The sequence below is a fragment of the Schistocerca piceifrons genome, chromosome X (genome assembly GCF_021461385.2).
Source record: "Schistocerca piceifrons isolate TAMUIC-IGC-003096 chromosome X, iqSchPice1.1, whole genome shotgun sequence".
NCBI classification, from domain to species: Eukaryota; Metazoa; Arthropoda; class Insecta; order Orthoptera; family Acrididae; genus Schistocerca; species Schistocerca piceifrons.
The window spans coordinates 909,571,292-909,595,122 of record NC_060149.1 but is presented as its reverse complement, the minus strand read 5'-3'; the positions used below and the strand labels follow the sequence as shown (position 1 = coordinate 909,595,122).

The 23,831-nt window shown below is 41.0% G+C and overlaps 1 non-coding gene across 1 annotated transcript; it reads left to right on the top strand.

Moving 5' to 3' along the window:
• The first annotated feature begins 3,322 nt into the window (after positions 1-3,322).
• On the top strand, positions 3,323-3,396 carry Trnat-ugu. Its single transcript has one exon. It is a non-coding gene; the product is annotated as a tRNA-Thr (tRNA).
• Positions 3,397-23,831: the final 20,435 nt, after the last annotated feature.

Sequence of the window (23,831 nt, the reverse complement as noted above, 5' to 3'; positions counted from 1 at the left end):
CTTCATTTACTTCCGGTACAATGGACCTGGAAGAATTATGGACAAATTTTAAACATATTGTAAATCACACACTGGAGAAGTATGTGCCAAAAAAGTGGGTTATGGATGGAAAAGACCCACTGTGGTTTAACAGCGCAATGCGGAGAATGCTCTGGAAGCAAAGGCAGTTGCACTCGAAGTACAAGAAAGATCGGGAGAATGAGGACAGGCAAAAGTTAGTAGAGATTCATGCTGCTGTAAAAAGAGTGATGTGTGAAGCATTCAACCACTACCACTGTCATACCTTAGCAAAAGATCTTGCTGAAAACCCAAGGAAATTCTGGTCTTATGTAAAATTGGTAAGCGGGTCGAAGGCTTCCATCCAGTCACTCACTGATTAGTCTGGCCTGGCAATGGAAGACAGCAAAACAAAAGCTGAAATTTTAAATTTAGCATTTGAGAAATCTTTCAGGCAGGAGGATCATACAAACATACCGCCGTTTGAGTCTCGTACAGATTCCCGTATGGAGGACATGGTGATAGACATCCCTGCGGTTGTGAAGCAGCTGAATGGGTTGAAAATAAGTAAATCACCAGGTCCTGATGAGATTCCAATTCGGTTTTACAGAGAGTACTCTACCGCATTGGCTCTTTACTTAGCTTGCATCTATCGCGAATCTCTTGCCCAGCGTAAAGTCCCGAGTGACTGGAAAAAAGCGCAGGTGATGGACGCCTGTATATAAGAAGGGCAGAAGGACGGATCCTGTAATTACAGACCAATATCCTTAACATCAGTTTGTTGCAGGATTCTCGAACATATTCTCAGTTCAAAAATAATGAATTTCCTTGAGACAGAGAAGTTGCTGGCCATGCATCAGCACGGCTTTAGAAAGCATCGCTCCTGCAAAACGCAACTCGCCCTTTTTTCACATGATATCTTGCGAACCATGGATGAAGGGTATCAGACGGATGCCATATTCCTTGATGTCCGGAAAGCATTTGACTCAGTGCCCCACTGCAGAATCCTAACTAAGGTACGAACATATGAGATTGGTTCCTAAGTATGTGAGTGGCTCGAAGACTTCTTAAGTAATAGAACCCAGTACGTTGTCCTTGATGGTGAGTGTTCATCGGAGGTGAGGGTATCATCTGGAGTGTCCCAGGGAAGTGTGGTAGGTCCACTGTTGTTTTCTATCTACATAAATGATCTTTTGGATAGGGTGGATAGCAATTTGTGGCTGTTTGCTCATGATGCTGTGATGTACGGGAAGGTGTCTTTGTTGAATGACTGTAGGAGGATACAAGATGACTTGGACAGGATTTGTGATTGGTGTAAAGAATGGCAGCTAACTCTAAATATAGATAAATGTAAATTATTGCAGATGAATAGGAAAAAGAATCCTTTAATGCCTGAGTACTCCATTAGTAGTGTAGCGATAGACACCATCACGTCGATTAAATATTTGGGTGTTACATTGCAGAGCGATATGAAGTGGGACAAACATGTAATGGCAGTTGTGGGGAAGGCAGATAGTCGTCTTCGGTTCATTGGTAGAATTTTGGGAAGATGTGGTTCATCTGTAAGGGAGACCACTTATAAAACACTAATACAACCTATTCTTGAGTACTGCTCGAGCATTTGGGATCCCTATCAGGTAGGATTGAGGGAGGACATAGAAGAAATTGAGAGGCGGGCTGCTAGGTTTGTTACTGGTAAGTTTCATCATCATGCGAGTGTTACAGAAATGCTTCAGGAACTCGGGTGGGAGTCTCTAGAGGAAAGGAGGCATTCTTTTCGTGATTCACTACTGAGGAAATTTAGAGAACCAGCATTTGAGGCTGACTGCAGCACAATTTTACTGCCGCCAACTTACATTTCGCGGAAAGACCACAAAGATAAGAGAGATTAGGGCTCGTACAGAGGCTTATAGGAAGTCATTTTTCCTTTGTTCTGTTTGGGAGTGGAACAGGAAAGATGCTAGAATGAGAGCTTCTGTAAAGTTTGGAAGGTAGGTGGTGAGGTACTGGCAGAAGTAAAGCTGTGAGGACGGGGCGTGAGGCATGCTTGGGTAGCTCAGTTGGTAGAGCACTTGTCCACGAAAGGCAAAGGTCCTGAGTTCGAGTCTTCGTCCGGCACACAGTTTTAATCTGCCAGGAAGTTTCAGGAAAGATGCTAGTTTTGGTACGAGGTTCCCTCCGCCATGCACCGTATGGTGGATTGCGGAGTATGTATGTAGATGTAGATGAAATCAAACCTGCATTTAGATCGACTTACTTGTATCTTGTGCAGAAAGACGTGCAGTATACTGCTGCATCCATTTTCAGTAAGCTACCACTTGAATTAAAAAATCTTAGCAGTAATCCACGCACTTTCAAATTGAAACTGAAGTGTTTCCTCATGGGCCACTCCTATTCCGTCAAGGAGTTCCTTGATAAATTAAGCTGATTCTTACTGTATTATTGCTTGTGTTTACTTAAACTTATGGACTGACTTTTTTCAGGTTCATAAACATTTATTTTTATCTGTTATTACTTTTATTTTGTCATTTCATGTACTGGCATGTTCCATGACGTTGGAGATTTGCTCCTCAATTTGGTCCTACAGAACTTGATGTGTAAATAAAAAAAATAAAAAAACCCATTGCATCATCTGAAATTAATACTAATGGTATTGTGAGTGGAAAAGCAGAAACAATTGTTGATGCTCCATGAGTGAAGAAGATGAAGGCATTGGTGGAGAAGCCGCTTGAGGTGACAAATCCATGGAGAACTGTGGTACTGTGTTGAAGCTGCATGGGCAGCTGTACCTGTACCTGTACCTGTACCTGTACACGTCATCCAAGCTCTGTTTGGCTGTTGCAATTCGGCCGAAACGTTGACTAACTGACAACCTCAGCTGCCGACAGGTGTTGTTGTTACACCTCGATGTGGACAGCTGAAAATGTGTGCCCCGACTGGGACTTGAACCCGGGATCTCCTGCTTACATGGCAGACGTTCTATCCATATGAGCCACCGAGGACACAGTTAGTCATCATTGTCAGTTAGTCATCATTTATTCCAGGGAAAAGCTGCACGGTCATCAGCAGTAACTGTTCTTTCAAGAACAAGTTACTGTCTTCATATATATAGTTAAAGGCTACCTGGCCATTGACCTTCGTCTGTGCGAATGCGCACAGGTTGCCCAAACTCTTACGGGAATCGCAAAAGTGTGCGCGAGTAATGAGTGGGTTGGCAAATGTCTATAAGGTACAATACATATGTAGAATTGTGGACAGTTGGGAATGTGAGTCTCACGGGAAGCGTGCAAAGGATAAGTCCCTGCAGTCACGCTATTCATCTGTGTCCTCGGTGGCTCAGATGGATAGAGCATCTGCCATGTAAGCAGGAGATCCCGGGTTCGAGTCCCGGTCGGGGCACACATTTTCAGCTGTCCACATCGAGGTGTAACAACAACACCTGTCAGCAGCTGAGGTTGTCAGTTAGTCATCATTTATAACGTCATGGTTCACACAATCAAATGCTTTGGGCAAGTCACTGAAAATTCCTGTGACATTTTACTATTTCAAGACTATTATCTGGACAGTGAAATTGTATATTGATGTCTCAGTGGAACAGCATTTTTGAAATCCGAACTGTGATTTATTAAGTACCCCATTACTGTTGAGATGGCTAACCCCTCTTGAATACATTACTTTCTCGAAGATTTTTGAAAATGCTGTAAGCAAAGATACTGGCCAATAATTATTGACTATTAATTCTTAGTTGATTTTAACCCAAGTATAGAACACTGAAGACAATTTTCATATTAATTAGTTTTCTAAATGTTTAATTTTGGAAAGATAGATGCTCGATAACATGTAATTTTGTGATGAAAAGTTTGAGTACCTTGTTACTACTTAGTTGACTGTTAGATGCAGGAAATTGTGTTGCTTATTGACTGTACGCTGTTAGTGGCATGTTTTGTATCCAGTTATTGTCAGTGTACAGAGAGAGCAGATGGAAACAAAAAGGCACAAATGCATGCAAATCCAGTGTCTGCATGAAGCGGGGCACTTGACATGGCCAAAGGGGTGCAACTGTGTTCCAGGCAGGTCATATACTGCTGCATGACAACACCGCTGATCTTCAAACACTGAGGCCAGGTATGCAGCTCAAAGGGCAGCAGCATGTGGCCAACATAGTGAGAGCCTGTGGATTACAACACCATGGCAGCTCATTTGGCATCAGGTCAACCCGGCTGCACAGGATGAATGAAAAGGGGCAACTGCCAAAGAGAGCAGTTGGCAAAGGGCAATCAACTGCTTGTGACAGACCCTCCCATCATATTCAACAAACAGGTGTCACACAATATTTCCGATGGGTCATCTGAGGTTGTCCCAAACCAACAGACTGTAGAAATATATTTCTCCCATTTGTAAAGCACCAACATCATGTCACTTGTCATGACGAAGCTTGCAACTATTTGTTCTGTGAAGAGGACACCATCTCAATTACTGGCAACATCTCAATTCCTGGCATGCCTAATACTGCCATTTGTCAACACCACTATTTTTGTCTCCTAGTGAGTTACAATGCCCACAATCATGCACAGTGATGCACAGTCAGTCACCTGATTAGATATAACATCCTGCAAGCAAACTGATTTTCTACCTTACCATTAACCTGCCCTCTTGCCCAAGTTGCAACACCAGAGTTGATAATCAAGAAATGATGTATGGTCATCCCATATGCCACATTACCAGATGCAACAACTCAGCTACCATTTCAGATCACTATCTGCCAAAAAATTTTGATGGAATGTTCTCCACATTAACAGTCTGTGTATAATGTACATGTGTAGTGCAAATAAAGTCATTGTATTGTGTTCTGTTGCTAATACAATATCATGTTTCTTTGGACTTCACAGAGAGGAGCAAAAAGTTTCGGTTTTCCTTCTTGTCTGTGTTGTATTTTTCTGAGGACATTTGAAAGTTTCTTTTACTCAGCATGTTTTGTCATTGTATCAGTCTATGCTGTTTATAGTTCTTAACTGTGTCCATGGCCAAATAAACACCCATGGTAAATGGTCATTCATTCACAATGACTCATGCTACTCTTATTTTTGATGTTTATTTGTATCTGTCATCTCTTCACAACACATGTATACATGATGGTTCTTGTACATCACAAAGAGTTGTCAAGTGCATCAGTGCAATGCAAATTTTCATTTTTTATCTTTATTTAACACACAGTACACATGTTTACTTATAACAAATTACACTTATGACACAGACCTCTAACTTAAGACATTGGTGCACATTTGTCATTTTCAATTAATTTGAGATTTGTGTATATAATTATTTTCTACTCTCATTATTGGTATTGTGCCACACATTTTATGTCTAGCTTTTATCTGAAAAGCTGAAACATTTTTCTTACTGGTATACAATCATGATTTAGGTTGGCCATTAACTTGTACAAATGTGTGGCAAACTGAATTAATTTTTTGTATATTAGATTAATTTCTGTAACCTCTTCAATTTCATTGTGTTTGCAGATACCATGTAAGAATGAATGGGAATATCACAGAGGCGTAATTGATTCTACATCTCCACTCTTCTTCTCTTTTGGTTTTTATACCTTTAGTTTCACTTTTTTGGTATCTGGTGGGTTGCGACAAATTGTTTGGGAAATGACCCACCATATTCCTCAGTGAAACCTCTCCTTCCAACAATTTTAAATGCAACACAGGTATGATGTGAAGTGAAGGCCTGTTCCAGGCCTTACTTCACATGTTATACTGCTTTGCATATGCATTTAGTGTATCAAACTTCCATTCTTCATTTTGCTTTCCAAATTGTTCTGTGTTTAATGTTCATTACTTGCAGTTTTTTATGTAATTCATGAGCGGTCAGGACATAGTTGCTAGTAATGTAGATGTGTGATCATACAGGATTTTGGTATCGAGCTCAGTTCTGATGACATTCAGATTTCTTTGTTCACATATTGGCTCAATACGCAGGATTTCCTCGAACATTGGAACAGCAACCTTGCTACACTGTATCAGAGTGACACGTCAGTAAGCCTCAATATTCTAGTATCTGGGTTCCCGAGAGGAGAACTCTCTTTTGAGTGGTGGCCTGGAGATTACCTGCCAACTATGTCTGATCAATAGGAGATGAGCCCAAAGGTGCTCAGGTGAGCTTTGTGAGCAATAGCGTCCAGTACCTCATGGTGGTCAGGGTGAGACCTGGACCATGTTAACACTTACAGCACAGTGCCCATACACCATACGGGCACGGGCACAGCCGCCCTGAGGTTGGCGACGATGCCCGTATACCGTATGGGCGAGCCTTTATTTGGCTCCTTAAGCGTGTTTAGCGTGTCTCCGAAGCAGTTTCATCAACTAATGTGGAGATATTTCACTCTTCTTCCGCAAGAGGCAAGCACTTATCGGCTATCTCATCCTGGGAGTGGCCGTGAGCACTGGAAAGATGGTTACCTACAGTTCATTCACAGGTGTTTACGATCAGGAAAATATCGCGCAGCGAGTTGACGGAGGCAAAGATCTTAGATATTCTTTATGGAGATGCAGGATCTGAAATTGACTATTCTGACAAAGAGGATTCGTACTCTCCAGATGAAAGTACAAGTGATGATTCAGGTATGTAATGTCTCAATTGTTCATAAAGTGAAGAGTTCATTACCGCATTTTGTATTGTGAGTAATGTTCATTACTTCACATGCATTTAGTACCTTTTGGTACCAATCTTAGCATTATTTTTTTCTGTGCAGACAATGGTACAGACCATCAGTCACCATATGTGGTACCTGGTCGCGTGAGCCTCACTGAGCACAGAGAGCAAGATTGGTCGGAACTAGACGATCAGCCAGTACTGCCAGATTTCCAGGAAGTAGTAGGCGTAGCATCGCATTTTTTAGATGCCACTGAGGAGCTTCAATATTTTAGTTATTTCTTTGATGACGACCTTATTCGGCTCATCAAAAGTGAAACAAATCTGTACACTGGTAACGTTATTACAACAATGAAATGCAAAGGTAGCCTGAAAATAAACTCTGTTTGGCATAAGCGGTCTGCAGTAAAATTGCAAGAGTTTTACTGCTCTCTCAGTATTATTTTGCATATGTGCGTCATCAAATTGCCGAAAATCAGTGATTATTGGTCAACAGACTCGTTTTTGCAGACAGGATTTGCAAGTAAACTGCTGAGTCGTGATCGATTTTGCACTACATTGTCGATGTTACTCTTGAATGACAATGTTACGTTCATTAGCAGAGGCGAAGAAAAGCGCGACCCACTTCACAAAGTGAGGCCTTTGTTTGATTTCTTTGTGAATAAAAGCAAAATTAGTTTTCATCCAGGCATGAATCTGACAATAGATGAGGCAATGTGTCCCTTTCGTGGAAGAACAAGCTTCAGAGTATACATGAAAAACAAACCCAATAAATATGTAATAAAATTGTATGCTCTCTGTGATTCATCAACTGGTTATATGCTAAACTGTGATGTATATACAGCTTCTGCAGGCAGTGTTGACAATAGTATCCAGGACCTTGTAAAAAAGTTGTGTTCACAGTACTTTGGCAAAGGACATTGCATTTATATGGATAGGTACTACACCAGTCCATCTCTTTTGGACATTTTGTGGGAAAATAAGGCTCTTGGAGTGGGAACTGTAATGAAAAACAGGAAAGGTTTGCGACGAATATTCAGAACACCAAAACTAAAAAAAAAGATAGTTTTTCAAAGGAAACACCATCTCTTGGCAGTGAAGTGGAAGTCAAAATGAAATGTTTTTTGCCTTTCCACAAAGCATAAGTCTACCAGCACTAGTATTTAAGTGAGGGCCAAAGGTGGAATAGCAGAAATTGTAAAGCCAGACGTTATTATTGATTACAATAAAAATAAAGCTGGGGTTGACAGAGCAGATCAGTTCTCCAGCTATTATCCGTTTGCCCGAAAAACTTTGAAGTGGTGGTAAAAGCTGTTTTTCCCACTTGTTTATCATGTCAACTGTCAACAGTTTTGTTTTCTATAAAGAGAATACTAGGAAGAATGTATCCCTAGTAGACTTTATTCACAGAGTGGGGAAAAATTTGGCTGAGAAGGGCGGAAATATTTTTCAGCAACAAGCCGCTTCATCCTCACAAATTGAGAGGACATTTAAAGGCACTTTCCAGAGAATGTCTCACCCACTGCAACCAAGGTGAACACTACTAGGTATTGCAAAGTATGTTCAGACAGAGGGAAGAAAGAGACGGATAAGCGCATCAGGAAGAGAAGTAGATGGTGGTGGAAGGACTGTGGTGTTAGTCTTTGCATCCCACAGTGTTTCCAGGATTTTATCACAAAAGCTAACTACAGCTGAACTATTAAAATACTCTAGTTTACAGGCACCTGCAGTTAGACAGTCCAGTGATATTTTGTTTTAAATTTAGATACAGTAATAATGGCATTACTCAAGAGAGAGATCATGTAAAACTTTTCTATCCATGATACTTTTGTGTTTTCTTTTTTTAATTATAACACCCATTTATATTTTATATTGTAAAATAAACTCACATTCATGTAAATCTCTTACTTTTTCCTTTCAAATCATGCAAGAACCATATTCCTACCATTTTTCTGTTCTTTGCAATCTAATTTCAAACATCCATTAAATATGCCAGTTCACAGCCAAGTGCTGGGTGTAAAGAGGGCAGTGTTGAAAGTGTTAAAAGCCATCAAAGAGTGGTTTTGGCCATATGTAGTGTAACTGTGTGCTATGTTTGCTCTTGTGGTGCTCTCTTGCTAAGCCAGAAATATTGTCACACATGTGTGTATAAAACCTTCCCAGCACTCTTTGTGCTAGCCTTTCTAAAATTTTCTGAATTTCCCATCCTGAAGAAATGGCCATGGGAATCTTCACCTGGTCTCTGTTGGCTAGTAACTATATGGTTTTCATTGGCTGATGCATTTTGTCACAGAAGAAGCTGAGTAGCACAGTCACTGTGGTGTAGTGGTTATGATACTAGGCTGTTGCCTGGAGGGTCGCGAGTTGAAAACTCACATGAACTGTAGAATTTTAAATTGTATATTTGGTTCAAGTACATTTTAGAAGTATCCACAAATGTCAAGAATCATTGTACTGGAATGTTCTGTAACTGTATATACGGGGTATCTCACTACCAACATGAATGTACGGCAGGGGCTTAGGAAACGAAATACTACACAAAATTTTAAAACGTGAACAAATACTATTTTCAATACAAACTTGTGAATTTTAAAATGGACACCCCCTATTATTTTGTATGCAATCAATAGCATGAAAAATCACAAAAATAATGGCATTGGTTGCATCACAATACGTCAATTACATCCTGAGAAATTGCTGAAGTTGATGCTGAAACAAATGTAGCGCACAGCTAGCACACGTCCTGAGACTCAAGCATGCACCTCACTCTGCCTGTGTCAGGGGCTTACACAATGGGAAGGTATGCACAATTCACAAAAATAAACAAGTAACACGTCCAACGTGAAGTTACGTTTTTCAAATTGTAAATGTATGTTTATTCTAGCGAAATGACAACTAGAGCTACAATTAGAGATAACACACTTGAATTCACTTTGCTAAACACATTTACTTGTGCCCTGTTGCTCACAGAAACTGTATTGTTGTGCATTACATCCAGCATAGAAAATATACACACATCTTGACCAATGAAACTGTCTCACATCAACATATGTTTGGAGTGCCCTCCATTTGCATCAATACACATTTGCAGATGGGTAACGAAAGAGTGTTGCACAGATTGTAGAGTTTCTACAGATATTGCCACACACACACAACAGTAATATGATGTTACATACCCTCTACTGTTGTTGGGGGTTCTTGGTACACTCTGTCTCTCACTGCGCCCCAGAGAAAGAAGTCTAATGGTGTCAAGTCGGGAGACTGAGCTGCCCATTGTACAGTGCCTCCCCGCCCCATTCACCTATTCGGAAATGTCACATCTAGAACGTCTCTAGCAACTTCTTCATTGTGTTTAGCACATCCATCAACTTGAAACCACATTGACAGATGAGTTTCCAATCTTAGACCTTCCATGAGGAGCGCTAGTGTGTTTTGAAGAAATGACGCATATTGCTGTCCATTCACTGTTCCATGGTAAAAATAGGGACCTACAATACAGTTAGCAATGATACCGCACCAAACACTGACACTCCACTGTTGCTGGTGACCAACTTGGTGAATTCAGTGGGGATTTTGCACGGACCAGTAGTGGATGTTCTGCAGATTCACATTATTTTCTTATTTGGTGTGGGGTCAACTTGGACTTCAAGTATGTGGTTGTTTGCAAAGAATTCGAGTGTTTTGTGTATATAATCATCCTTAAACATAATAACTGTTCTGGAACCTTTATCAGATTTTACTGCCAGGGCATTATGGTTTTGTAGTTTCTTATTGATTGACTGGAGTACATTTATTTTTTTTACACAATTTTTTTTACACAAAATAGTAAAAAGTAAAAGAATGAATATCATGGAAGAAAAGGAAATTTTCATACATAACACAAAGCATGGAGATAACATTCTTAATGAAATAACCAAATTCAAAAGCTCAAAATTCTTCAACAGTCTTAAGCCAGTTCTAATTCAATAGATTCAAGAAATGTCAATGTAAATAATTGACTAGAACCAAGAATATCGATACAAAACCTCAATAATCAATACAGACTCACATGCTACAGTCCGCCATCTTGTGTTGTGTGTATAACATCAAAGGAATTTGTGCAGTGAATTACGTTGGCAATCAGTGACAAAATATAATGTGCAATAGTGTAATGTCAATCAACAGCTCCGCCATTACACCAGTGATGCAAGTGAAGCAGCAAGATGATGAAACTGTAAGTGATCAACTGTCATATAAAAGCTTTTCACACTATTTTCATAACACACAACTTATACAAATTTATCTACATCCAATACAGGCTGTGATATACATAGTCAACAACAAAGAAGAAAACTAGTAGAAGACATCACTGATTTCGATTTCTAGATGTACACTGGCCCCCTCCTTCACCCCAAATGCCACACCAGCAGCTACAGTAAAAAACAATGGACAAAGTGTTCTACATTAATCTAGTTTAAGACTGTTTATTTTTAAGTAACATTTCTCTTTGTATGTATAAATGCTTGAAGATGAACAGAACATGTTCGAAACACGTTGCATTATGTTAGATTAAGCACAACTTGAAATAAATTATTATCCCACACTGTCACGGTTCACAAACATACCCATTATGGCTGAAAATAATCTCTGCTGAAGGTGGCTAATGGGAAATATGTAAAACCTACAGGAAGATCTACCATTCGTGTGGGTATAAGTGGCCATACACAGCCCTTAGAATTCATCGTCTTACAAGAGTGTAGTCAGGACATCATTCTCGGATGGGACTTTTTGAAAGCTTCTCAGGCAATTGCAGATTGTGGTTGCTCAAAGATTATGCTAGACGAAATGAGATACTGTTGACAGGAAGATACGCATCTGAGTGTGTGAAGACTATGTGTGTTGGATGAAGTGATCATTCCTGCAGTCAGCGCTAGAAAGGTAACTGTCGTGTGTCATGCCATGCATCAACCTATAGATCTTGTAAGAAAAGCATACCACTGAAGAATAACTTAGTCATTCCAGCCTCTGTTGTCTCATTTAAGAACAGATTCGGTAGATTGAGGATAGTTAACTGTCGCCGAGAACCGTAGATCCTTCCAAGACGTATGTGCAAAGCATATGCTAAGTCATTAATTGCCAAACAGCTGAGCATCATAGAAACCTCCCATGCCAAGTCTGTGGGTGAAATTAGCGCTACCACTATGAGCCTAGACCTTCTAGCTTGACTATCACCAGATATTGCTAAGGAACAACAGAGGAAGCTACTTGCCATTGTTCAAAGTTCTCTGAATGCTTCAATACCTAGGTGAAGAGCAAATTAGACAAATCATTAGTGAAGCTCCAGATTAGCACTGGAGACCATCAACCAATAAGCCAGAGAGCATAGGGTGTGTCAGCAATGGAACGTCAAATAATTCACGACGAGGTAGAGAAAATCATGAAGAATGACATCATTCAGCCTTCGCAGAGCCCATGGTCGTCACCAGTGGTTCTCATCAGGGAAGAAAGATGGCAGTTGGCACTTTTGTGTTGATTACAGGAAGCTTAATAAGATAAGTAAAAAGGACATTTACCCCTTCCATGAATTGACGATACTCTAGATTGTCTAGAAGGGGCAACGTTTTTCTGAACCATTGACATATACTCAGGATACTGGCAAATCGAAGTAGATGAGGCTCATCTTGAGAAAACTGCATTCATCACCCCTGAGGGCCTCTATGAGTTGGGGTGCCGTTTGGTTTGTGTAATGCACCAGCAACTTTTGAACAGATGATGGATAATTTTCTGCATCACCTGAAGTGGACGATGTGTCTTTGTTATTTAGATGACATTGTAGTGTTCTCAGAGGCTTTTTATGAATGTACAAAAAGACTGAGGGCCATTCTTAAATGTCTCCAACAAGGTGGACTGAAACTTAATCCAAGAAAGTGTCTCTTTGGAGCAAAAGAAATCAAAATACTTGGACATCTTGTGTCAAATGATGGTGTGTGGCCAGACCCAGAAAAGGTGAGATCTATAATGGAATTCCCTATTCCTAAAAGTATTAGAAATTGAGAAGCTTCTTTGGATTATGTTCGTATTACTGTTGTTTTATCAAAGAGTTTTATATCAAAGCCAGGCCACTCCAACAGTTGTTAAAAGCCAATGCCAAATTTATCTGGGGTGGTGCTCAACAAGATTCTTTCAATGTGCTGCGAAAAGCTCTGACAACTGACCCTGTACTTGGTCTGTATGATGAGAGAGCACCTACAGAACTACACAGAGATGCCAGTGGGTATGGGATCGGTGCTGTTCTGGAGCAAATTTCGGGTAGAAAAGAGAAGTTTATAGCCTATGCTTCTAGGGCACTTACAAAAGCCGAGAAAAACTACTCAACTACAGAAAGAGAATGTCTTGCTGTGATCTGGGCCATGTGCAAATTTTGACAGTATCTTGATGGAAGGCCATTTACAGTAGTTACAGACAATCATTCACTTTGTTGGTTGACAGGTCTTAAGGATCCAACAGGACAACTCCACAGGTGGGCCCTATGTCTTCAAGAGTATGACATTACCATAGTGTGCAAAAGTGGAAGGAAACACCAAGATGCTGACTGTCTCTCAAGAAACACTGTGCAAGACCATCAAGACTTTGATGAAGATAGTGACTGCCTTGCTGCACTCCAGGATCTCTCTGCTGAGCAGAAGAAGGGTGCCAAAATATCTCAAACTATGCTTGCCCTAAATTGGTCAGAGGATGTGAAAGGACAATTTAAGGTAGTTAATGGATTACTTTGCAAGAAAAACTTTTATCTATTGGAAAAGAGGTGGCTACCAGTGATTCCTCAACACATGCATTTAGATGTTCTACAGAAATTCCATGACACACCTGAGGCAGGATATTTAGGATTTATTAAAACAAATTATAGGATCCGCAAGAGATTTTTCTGGCCAGGTTTTTTGAAGTGTGTCCGTGGCTGTGTGTCACACTGTTGAGAGTGCCAGAGGAGAAAGGCAGTTACTCAGAAACCACCTGGCCGGCTCATACCATTTCCACCAGCTGAAACGCCTTTCCAGCATATTAGGATTGATCTCCTCGTATGATTTCCAAAGTCTGCTAGTAGCAATAGATGGATTATTGTTTGCACTGATTATCTGACATGCTATGTCATTACAAAAACCATGAAAACAGCTGAAGCATTCAAAGTAGCCAAATTCATCATGGAAGACATTATATTAAAACATGGTGCCCCAAGGTCATTAATTACGGATTGAGGGGAAGTTTCTCAATCGAATCGTGTGACAGAGATAAACCGTCCATGCAACATTACTCATCACAAGACGACTGCCTACCATCCACAAACTACGGGCTTCCTGAACGCCTTAATAAGATCTTAACCGACATGCTATCAATGTTCTTCAGTGTGAGTAGAGCAACTGGGATGAGGTGCTACCTTTTGTGATGTTTACCTACAACACTGCCAAACAAGACACCACAGGATTTACACTGTTTTTCCTGGTGCATGGGCGTGAAATGTCTACATTGATGGACACTGTGTTTCTGTTACACCCTGATGACGTGGACGACGACTACATCGGCCAGGTGTTAACCAGAGCTGAGGAAGCTCAGCAGTTAGCTCGACTCCGCACGCTGGAGGCTCAAGTAAACGATCGCTGAAGGTATGATGCGAGCTACCGCCCTGTTCTCTACCAGCCTGGTGACCTCGCCTGGATCTTCAATCCTGTTCAGACGGTTGTTCTCTCTGAGAAGCTCCTTGGGCACTACTTTGGACCTTATAAGGTAGATCAGAGATACAGTCCACGTCCTTTGAATGAAGCCCTATAAGGATCATGCAACCCAGGGTAAATTCGAAGCTCCAGCGACAGGCAACAAGTTCTAAGGAGGTCACCACCAGGGTGAACATCATCAGTGATTGGGAGTCAGAGTATGTAAAAATGATAACTCATTCCCGGTCTAGGAGGACGTAACACCGAGATGCTGTTCTCTTAAGGAGGGGGCAATGTCACAGAAGAAGCTGAGTAGCACAGTCACCATGGTGTAGTGGTTATGATACTAGACTGTTGCATGGAGGGTCATGAGTTCAAAACTCATCTGAGCTGTAAAATTTTAATTTCTATGTTTGGTTCATGTACATTCCAGAAATATTTGCAAATGTCAAGAATCATTGTACTGGAATGTTCTGTAACTGTGTTCTGGCCAGAGGCAGTTTGCTCCACGCTCTTGTATGTGCAAGTGCAGAATAAACCTTCGTTAAGTGAAGTTAGTGTTCATCATTCATCTAATTAAACCTTCTTAAAAGTGACAGTTATATGGTGGGAGATATGGAACCAGTTTCCAGGTCTGGGATTGGTGGTTCATGTAGGCCTTTTTACTAAGTGATCATGAATTTTTTTGGCAAGGTCAGGAGGAAGGTCTTGCATCTCAGAGTGGGTGTTAGAGAGAGGTAGGTTAGTCAAGCTGGTGGCTAGTTAAGTGATGAAGTGATTGACTTCGGCCTTCTCCCAAGATTTCAGGGCTGTACTTTAACTTTTTCATGACTTAGAGACTATTCAATCATGTAGGTAATGAAGATAACATTTTTGGCACCATACAGTCAGCCCACTACAACTTGTGGCATACTCAATTAGCAGTTCTCGCACCTCAGCTTTCGGCACCACCACCTTTGGCTACAGTCACTGTGACCACAGTAAGACTGCAAATTTACAATGTGCAGTTTCAGTTTCAGGTGGGCACTGCTTGAGTTGCACAAAGTCATGCATGTTTGTTCTAGAAGGCAACATTTCTTTTCTTGGGGTTTTTTTAGTCACTAACCCCTCATGAATCAATTAATTGATGCCGTTATGAGCTGTAGGTCTTGTGACTATTCTTATGATTTTAAAACTCTTTGATTCCAAATTACATTCCAGTTGTGTCATTATAATTACCAAACAAGGTGGTGCAGTGGTTACCACACTGGGCTCGCATTTGGAAGGACAATGGTTCTATCCCATGTCCAGCCATCCTGAGTTAGGTTTTCCATGGCTTCCCAAAATCGCCCCAGGCAAATGCTGGTATGGATCCTTCAAAAGGGCATGACCAACTTCCTTCCCCACCCTTCCCTAATCCGATGAGACTGATGACCTCACTGTTTGGTCTCTTCCCCCAAGTAACCCTCCCCCCCTTTTCACAAAACCTCATGATAATTTGATTCCTTTTCTACCACAGTTGAAATAATTATCTGTCTCTCCATAAATTGTTTTGTGGTCACCATTTCTATTGACTTGTACAGTGTAGTGCAGGTGATGACCCTCTGTAATGTATTACTCAATATACATCTTGTTAAAGAAACCCATATTTCAGTAGTTTTTGTATTTCCTATCCATTCAGGAAGTTTTCTGATTTAACTAATTTCTTCTTGAATTAAAATAAAATGTTAGCTGATTCAATTCTTTACTTAAGTAGTTATTACAGTATGCTACACACTAATGTCCAAATGATCTAATCATTAGCTAGTGGATGATGCTGCTGCTCACAACAGAGCTGTCATCTCAGGAGCTCAGGAACTAGAAAAACAAGGCTTGAATTACATGTCACTCTTGTAGAGCATGGGAAGTTTGCTATTCCAATATTAGAGCCAACATGTGAACATAGAAATCTGAAAGTCACCAGAAATGAGCATGATACCAAAATCCAGTATGATCACCTATCTACATTACTAGCAACTATGTTCTAACCATTCGTGAATTACATCCAAAAAAATTTGAGTAATGCACAGGAAACACAGAAGAATTCAGAAAGCAACATGAGGAATGAAAGTCTGATGTGCTAATCATGTTTGCAAAGTGGGATAATATGTGAGGTAAGGCCTGGAAGAGGCATCACCTCACAGTGCCTCAGCAGATATGTCCTGGACTGTGGTGACTTCTGCCCACCTGGTGAAATAATTGAGGATCATGAGCAAAAAACATTATCCCAAAGAGTTTGGCAGTGGGCTCACAATGTCTGCATGTGTAAGCAAAAATCTTCTGATGGTGTTGGAAAATGGGTGATCTGTGTGAAGACATGCTCACTGATCTCATTACGCTGATGTAACAGGCATACGTGTCACCATGCACAACAGTCTTTTTGCACACCGGGCTGCACAAGTTTGTTAGGTACTAACTTGGCTATTGCTCAGATTCCTGGGTTGGTCAGATTATGCAGTGCATCAAAAACCTTATGCAGTATTGTTCTTGTATGTAGGTTTGCTGCATCCCCTTTGTTGTTCACAGCAAATTCCATCTGCACATTCAGAGCTGACACACACACAAGATGCAATTCTGTTCAGTGTTCCTGTGTGAAATGGTGTAAGAGAAGCTCTTCCTGTTGTTTAGATGCCAACTCTGCACAGTGAATTAAGTTTAAAGTGGTACAGTTCCAAGGTTGGCAATCTGCAACCTTTGTCAGATGGCTGGAAATGCTTGATAGCTAAGCAAATACATACACCGAAAAAAGTTTTGCATCACCTCGGTTCCGAGAGTTCTGGAACCTGTAGAGAAAATTGGAATAGAGATCAACATAAACATCATTTCTGCCCTTTTTATTGCTCATGAAAACCACACATTGCATTTTGTACCACCATACAGCGAGACCTTCAGAGGAGGTGGTTCAGATTGCTGTACACACCAGTACCTCTAATACCCAGTAGTATGTCCTGTTGCATTGATGCATGCCTGTATTGCTCGTGGCATACTATCCACAAGTTCATCAAAGCACTGTTGGTCCAGATTGTCCCACTCCTCAATGGCGATTTGGCATACATCCCTCAGAGGAGTGGTTGGTAGGTCACGTCGTCTATAAACAGCCCTTTTCAATCTAACCCAGGTATGTTCGATAGGATTCATGTCTGGAGAACATGCTGGCCACTCTAGTTGAGTGATGTCGTTATCCTGAAGGATTTCATTCACAAGATGTGCATGACGGGGGTGCGAATTGTTGTCCGTGAAGATGAATGCCTCACTAATATGCTGCTGATATGGTTGCACTATCGGTCAGAAGATAGCACTGAAATATTGTATAGCCATTATGGCACCTTCCATGACCACCAGTGGCATACGTCAGGTGCACATAATGCCACCTCAAAACATCTGGGAACCTCCACCTTGTTGCACTCACTGGACAGTGTGTCTAAGGCATTCAGCCTGACTGGGTTGCCTACAAACAAGTCTCTGATGATTGTCCAGTTGAAGGCATATGCGACACTTACTGGTGAAGAGAACATGATGCCAATCCTGAGCAGTCCATTCGGCATGTTGTTGGGCCCATCTGTACTGCAATGCATGGTGTCGTGGTTGCAATGATGGACCACGCCATGGACGTCAGGATTGAAGTTACGCATCATGCAGCCCATTGTGCACAACTTGAGTCATAACACAACATCCTGTGGCTGCACAAAAAGCATTATTCAACATAGTGGTGTTGCTGTCAGGATTTCTCCAAGCCATAATCCATAGGTAGCAGTTATCCACTGCAGTAGTAGCCCTTGGGTGGCCTGAGCGAGACATGTCTTCGACAGTTCCTGTCTCTGTGTATCTCCTCCATGTCCAAACAACATTAGTTTGGTTCACTCTGAGATGCCTGGACACTTCCCTTCTTGAGTGTCCTTCCTGGCGCAAAGTAACAATATGGACGCAATCGAAATGCAGTATTATGTTAAGTAGTGTGTGTGAATTTCCTGATGGCACTGGAAGGTCTGGTGAGTGCTGGAAAGTACTGAAGCAGATTACAAAACTTTCTCTGACAGTGTTGTGGTATTTTCTGCAGTATATGAATCATTATGGCTCACAGAGTACTTCTTGTGTAATGGAAACGTGAGCTCCACACTGCTGCAGGTACGAAATCAATTCACAATATCCCAGCGTGACTGATGTAATAGAGGGACTGGACACCTTTGTGCAGGAAGCCATGGGCACATTGCACTTCACTTAACCCAAAGTGTGTGGCAATATCTTTTTTGTGGGTACTGGCACTAATTAATAGTTGACCAGGTAGGGCACAAGCCGAAAGTTATGTGAAAAGCCCACACCGACTATAAGGCCAGGCCTGTCTGCAGTCACAAAGGTCCATATCAGATGGAAATATGGATTTCAGGCACAATATTAACTGTTTTTACCACAGACAGGAATTCTGGTGTTGTTGGCAGCAGGAAGCACATGTTGCATTATTGCCATCAGTGTCACTAAAACTTCTTGAATAGCCACTGGTTTCTGAACCTGAGACAATCAGAAACTCTTCACCTGATGTATGGTCCTGCATGAAAAGTCAGTGCAATTCGCACTACGCTCATGTGCTGATTAACATCCATCTTTTAAGTTTGAGTAGTTGCAGGACTGAGTACATTGATCGCAAAATTGCTGAAATGTCTGTGGTAAGAACACGAGTGCTCTGTCGAGTCTTGTGACATGGCATTGTTTTATTTTTTTGAGCTATGACTTCCTAGTTGTTGGGGTGTGTTTCTACTTGTGTGTTGAGGTTTACCACTTGTGATGCCAGCCGCTACATTGTGGGTTCAATAAAAGTGTGCTGCTAGTAGGAAGTATTCTCACATGACCAGGGTCAGTGTCATCAGCTTGCATAACCGTGCACATACCGTCACTGCTCTCTCAGTTGTTGTTGATTTTTGCGCATGCAGATACTTCACCTAAGCTGTTTGTGACAGAATCTGTTAGTTTTTGCAAAGACTTGCAATGGTAAGTTGTTTGTGTGCAAAGGCAGTGCAGACATTAGCTGGATTTTGTGAAGTCATAGCATGCATAAAGATGTTCAGGCAGAAGTTCAGGGCCTGCTAATATACATAGATACTTGGGGGACTTGTGATGCAGACCTGTTACTCATATTGTCATCTGCAAAAATTTTATGTCATTTCAGCACTGGTGAAAATGTGTAATGCTGTATGAAAGCTTTCTTTAACACAGTGTAACTTCATTGTTGCAAAGTTTCTTCTGTCATTTCTCAGTCCAGATGTGAAACTACTATATAAATTTATCAGTATTTTCTGACATCCTGTGCTGTTTAAATGTACATTCATCCCACAGCAACCAGAATTGTGGTTACATCGGCCAGAATGCGGGAAGCTTAATGTTTCTATGTCAAGAGTACATACTCATATCTTGTGATTTTTCATCTGTTGTTAAATTATGGTAAATTAATAGTTGTAGGATGTGATCCTGAGATGAGAAGTAAGTTATGTTCCATCTAAATTCCCATTTCTGGTGATTGTGTCAGCATATCCATTGTGTGCGAAAACATATGTTCACTATGTGTTTTTTTTTTTCTTTTTTTTTTTCTTTTCTTTTTTACAGTCCCCATTAAGGGAAACTTAGTATAACAGACAATTTCCACATAAAAAGCTGCTTAGTTAACAACTGATTTATTAAAACTTGCATGAGACAAACTCATAAGGAAAGTAAATAATAATCCAACTGTGCTGTCTCAAGCAACAATTACTTTTATAGTCAATAATATAACTTCAGTCACTCACTGTGGTGAAATAAATCCATGATTCTGCCACAGTCTCAATGCTATTTGCATTAGGCAGGTTTTTGTGGAGTTGAACCACATTCTTATATAAAAGTTCTAACTAATCCAGTATCTATTGACATATCCCAGAAGATATCTCCTAATGTATTACTAGATCCAATAGTTTTTGAACAAATTTGTGTGCAGCTCATACTGGAAGCCCTTTTGCTCCAGGAATCAGTGAAGAAATGTGAACTTACTTCCATAGGAATCAATCTGTAAATGAGGATAAATCATCATCCTCTCTTCAGACACTACTTGTCCTATGCAAGTGAGTTCCATGACAGCTAGTATCTGAATTACAAGATTTCACCTATGGGGATTTTTTGTGATCTGTCCAAGGCTTTTGTCTGTGCAGATCAAACATTATTATGGAAAAACTTAAAATTTATGACTTTGAGGTATAATGAGTAAGTGGTTCACTTCATATCCAAAGTGTCATGCAGGTAGCTCATGCAGGTAGCTCATGCAGCTCTCAGATGAATTTTCTGAACAGGGGCAAATTATTACTGGCTATATTATGTTTCATTTCACATGGTTAAAGTAGAAATAATGATGATGCAAGAATCATAATCAAACCCAGCATAGCTGCAAATGAAATATTCAAATGTAATATTGAGTGATTCTCAATAAATGGTCTATGAATTAACTTAGAAAAAACACTGCTTATTCATTTCCATCCAAGGCAAGGTACATCATCGATAATAATACAGCATGGTGGAAAGGAGTTACATAAAACCAATTGTTCAAAATTTGCAGATGTCCTTGCGGATCAGAACTTTAGCTCAATATCATATAGTGTAATTCTTCCCAAACACTTTAAGTTCAATAACACTTTCTCTCATGAAATTGCTGATTTTTTAATGAAATCATTATAAGATTATGGTACTTTACACCCTTCTGTTCATTCATGTCATACGGAATAATTTTCTGAAAGAATTATACACACTGTAAAGTTGAGTCAGATAGTAGGGGATTCTATCATTAATTTATTTTGAAAGGTTAATTTCATTCTTTCGTTATGGTCAAGCATTAGCGGGCAGTTTCGACTGCCTGTAATTTTCTTGTCCCATGGTCTGGCAACAGCAGGTCAGCACCGGGGTGGGCAATCTCGATCACATGCCTCCTTCGTGTGCTGCCGAGGTAATGCCACCTAGGCGATGCTGACCAGGCCACACTTCAGAACTTTCCATGTCGCCCCCATGGGTTTCTTGGCTTCTGACCAATCAGGGCAGAGGAAGATGCGTGGCCGTGCTGGATGTACCCTGCCACCCGTAGGCAAGACACTCTCTCTGCCGCGTGCCCTGTAGCTGTGAACACCACCTGCCTCTCCCAGTGCTGCAGCGCCATGGACTTTGTCTCTGTTGGTGCCTTGCTATTAGGACTTGTCCGAATGGCAGACGGCACTATTCATTAACTTCACCCAGGTTTGATGCGAACTATGCATCGCCTACCACTACCCTCTGGCTCACCCTCGCCTCCCTAGGCCTGACTCATGTTGCCCATTTGAATGCATTTTCTGCCAATAAATGGCCTCATGATGCAAAAATTGTCCAAATGATTTATTTCTGCCCACTGCCTTAGCTGCTCAAGTGATCCTGAACAAACTGGTGTCAGAATCAGGATATGTTCCCATAGCAACTTTGTCGCTAATCCAAATTCTTCCAGCGAATGTATCTTGTCAATAGCCCCATGCACTTCGATCTGCCTCTAGTGCTGAGCAGTTCACATGTATAGAATGTGCTAGCTGGCTGCCACATTTGCACCATGGAGGCTGTGGCTGTGTTAGTAGAAATGTACAGGGTGCGCACTGCAGTGACATGGCCGTCTGAGTCTGAAGGAACCAGCCACGCCAGCCGGACACCGTCGCCACTACCCACTGCCATGCCAGGGGCCTGTGGCTGTGTGCCGTGCGAACCACCGTCGCCCACTGCCAATGTATGCGCTGCCACACAGGGGTTCAGTAGCTGCCTGCCCACATCTATGACGGCCGCCGACAATCCTGCCAAACACCGCTCCACCACGCTGTCGCCACTGTCAACACATCGTGCTGACTCAACCTTAATGTAAGTAATAGCATTGCTTCAAACTTTAACATCACAAGCCGTCTGCCACTGGATTAGGATATTTTGTGACCTCTCTTTTTGTGACGTTCATTTTTGGGTCACTAGCACCCCCTGATTTTGTAAACATGCCAATGGGAACTATAGCGATGGAAAAGGATACTCCTGTAGAGGCAGCTGCCTCCAAAGACCTGCTCAAAGCTATGAACACTAGAATGAACCAATTGTTCATCCAAAATCAAGAGTGAATTGAGCAAAAGTGCGTCTTGAAACAGACACTGGAAGGCAGTGTGTAAACTCCTGTACCTGTGGATAGCTCCACATCTCTAACAAATGTACAACCCATGACAACTAATACTAATTCTGTCACTAATACAACTGCCACGATCTCAGCTAGCATGGCAACTGTAAGTAATATTCCTGTGTCTACTTTCATTTTCACCTCTTCTGGAAAGTCCCATGAAAATGTGGTAATGTTAATATAGAATATTTGCGATGTGGGTAACACTTGTGCCTGACCAGATGATCTATTGGTCAGCATAGCCAGATTGAAGTTTACAAAGGAAAGCACGAAAGAAAGTAGTACAACTGCCTAGAGCACAACCTAGGTATGCTCTAAGGTCAAAAAATTTCTATGGGTTTATTCCAGGGACTAGATCCAGCATGCCATGTATTCAGCTGGAAAAGTGCTTAGTGAAGTAAGAGAATTAATCGACAGGAAACCATTGCTATGTATTCATTTAAGTAGTGCATGTTATTTGTAAATATTCATAAGTGTTGGCAACCATTTGTAATAGAATTTAGGATGTCACATGTTAATGGGAGGGATTGGAGTTTTTGTAATCATCATGTCTTACATCATTTAATGTCTCCAGTAATGTTGTTGTAGCGGTACAGAACTAGAAACACAAACACTCATTAGTAATGGAATTAAGGGGAAGAGTTGTCCTTGTCAATGTAACATGCAGAGCTAAGAATCAATTAATTTTTTATATGTCTAATGGAATGACTCTTCACCTGTTCATTTAGTGAATGATGAACAGAAACAGCTGTTAAAGCTTTACCATAAAAACATGTTAGTAACACGTATTCATAACTGCCATTAGCATAGAATCAGTGACAAAATGCTACCCGCTACCTACTGTTTGAAATACACTACACTAAATGTATGTTTAGGCTAAACATTCACACACTGATAATAACACTGTTACAAGGGAAACAGTTAACAAGAATACATATGTCTAAGCTAACCAGCCAATATGTTACTTTGAAGGTAAAAGGAGCCCTCCCTAAGTGCTATTTTATTGCTTTCTTAATATACCACTGGAGAAACAATGAGGTAAGTTTTCACGGTACTACATGTTTCTGTATACCAAATGCGCCGATAGAATGTTATTTCTCGTACACAAATGCATACTCGGCAATCAAAATACATTGTACACCAAGCTGAAGGGTAGTTGGCGAACAATGGCAGCTTTCTGCCAAAGAGGAAATACCAAATAAAAAGAGAAAGTCACACGGTTAACACCAGGCAAGACTGCCGCCCACAGTCTGTTTGCAAATTGCAAGCCTCACCCCTCCCTGCCGACTGGTGATGTG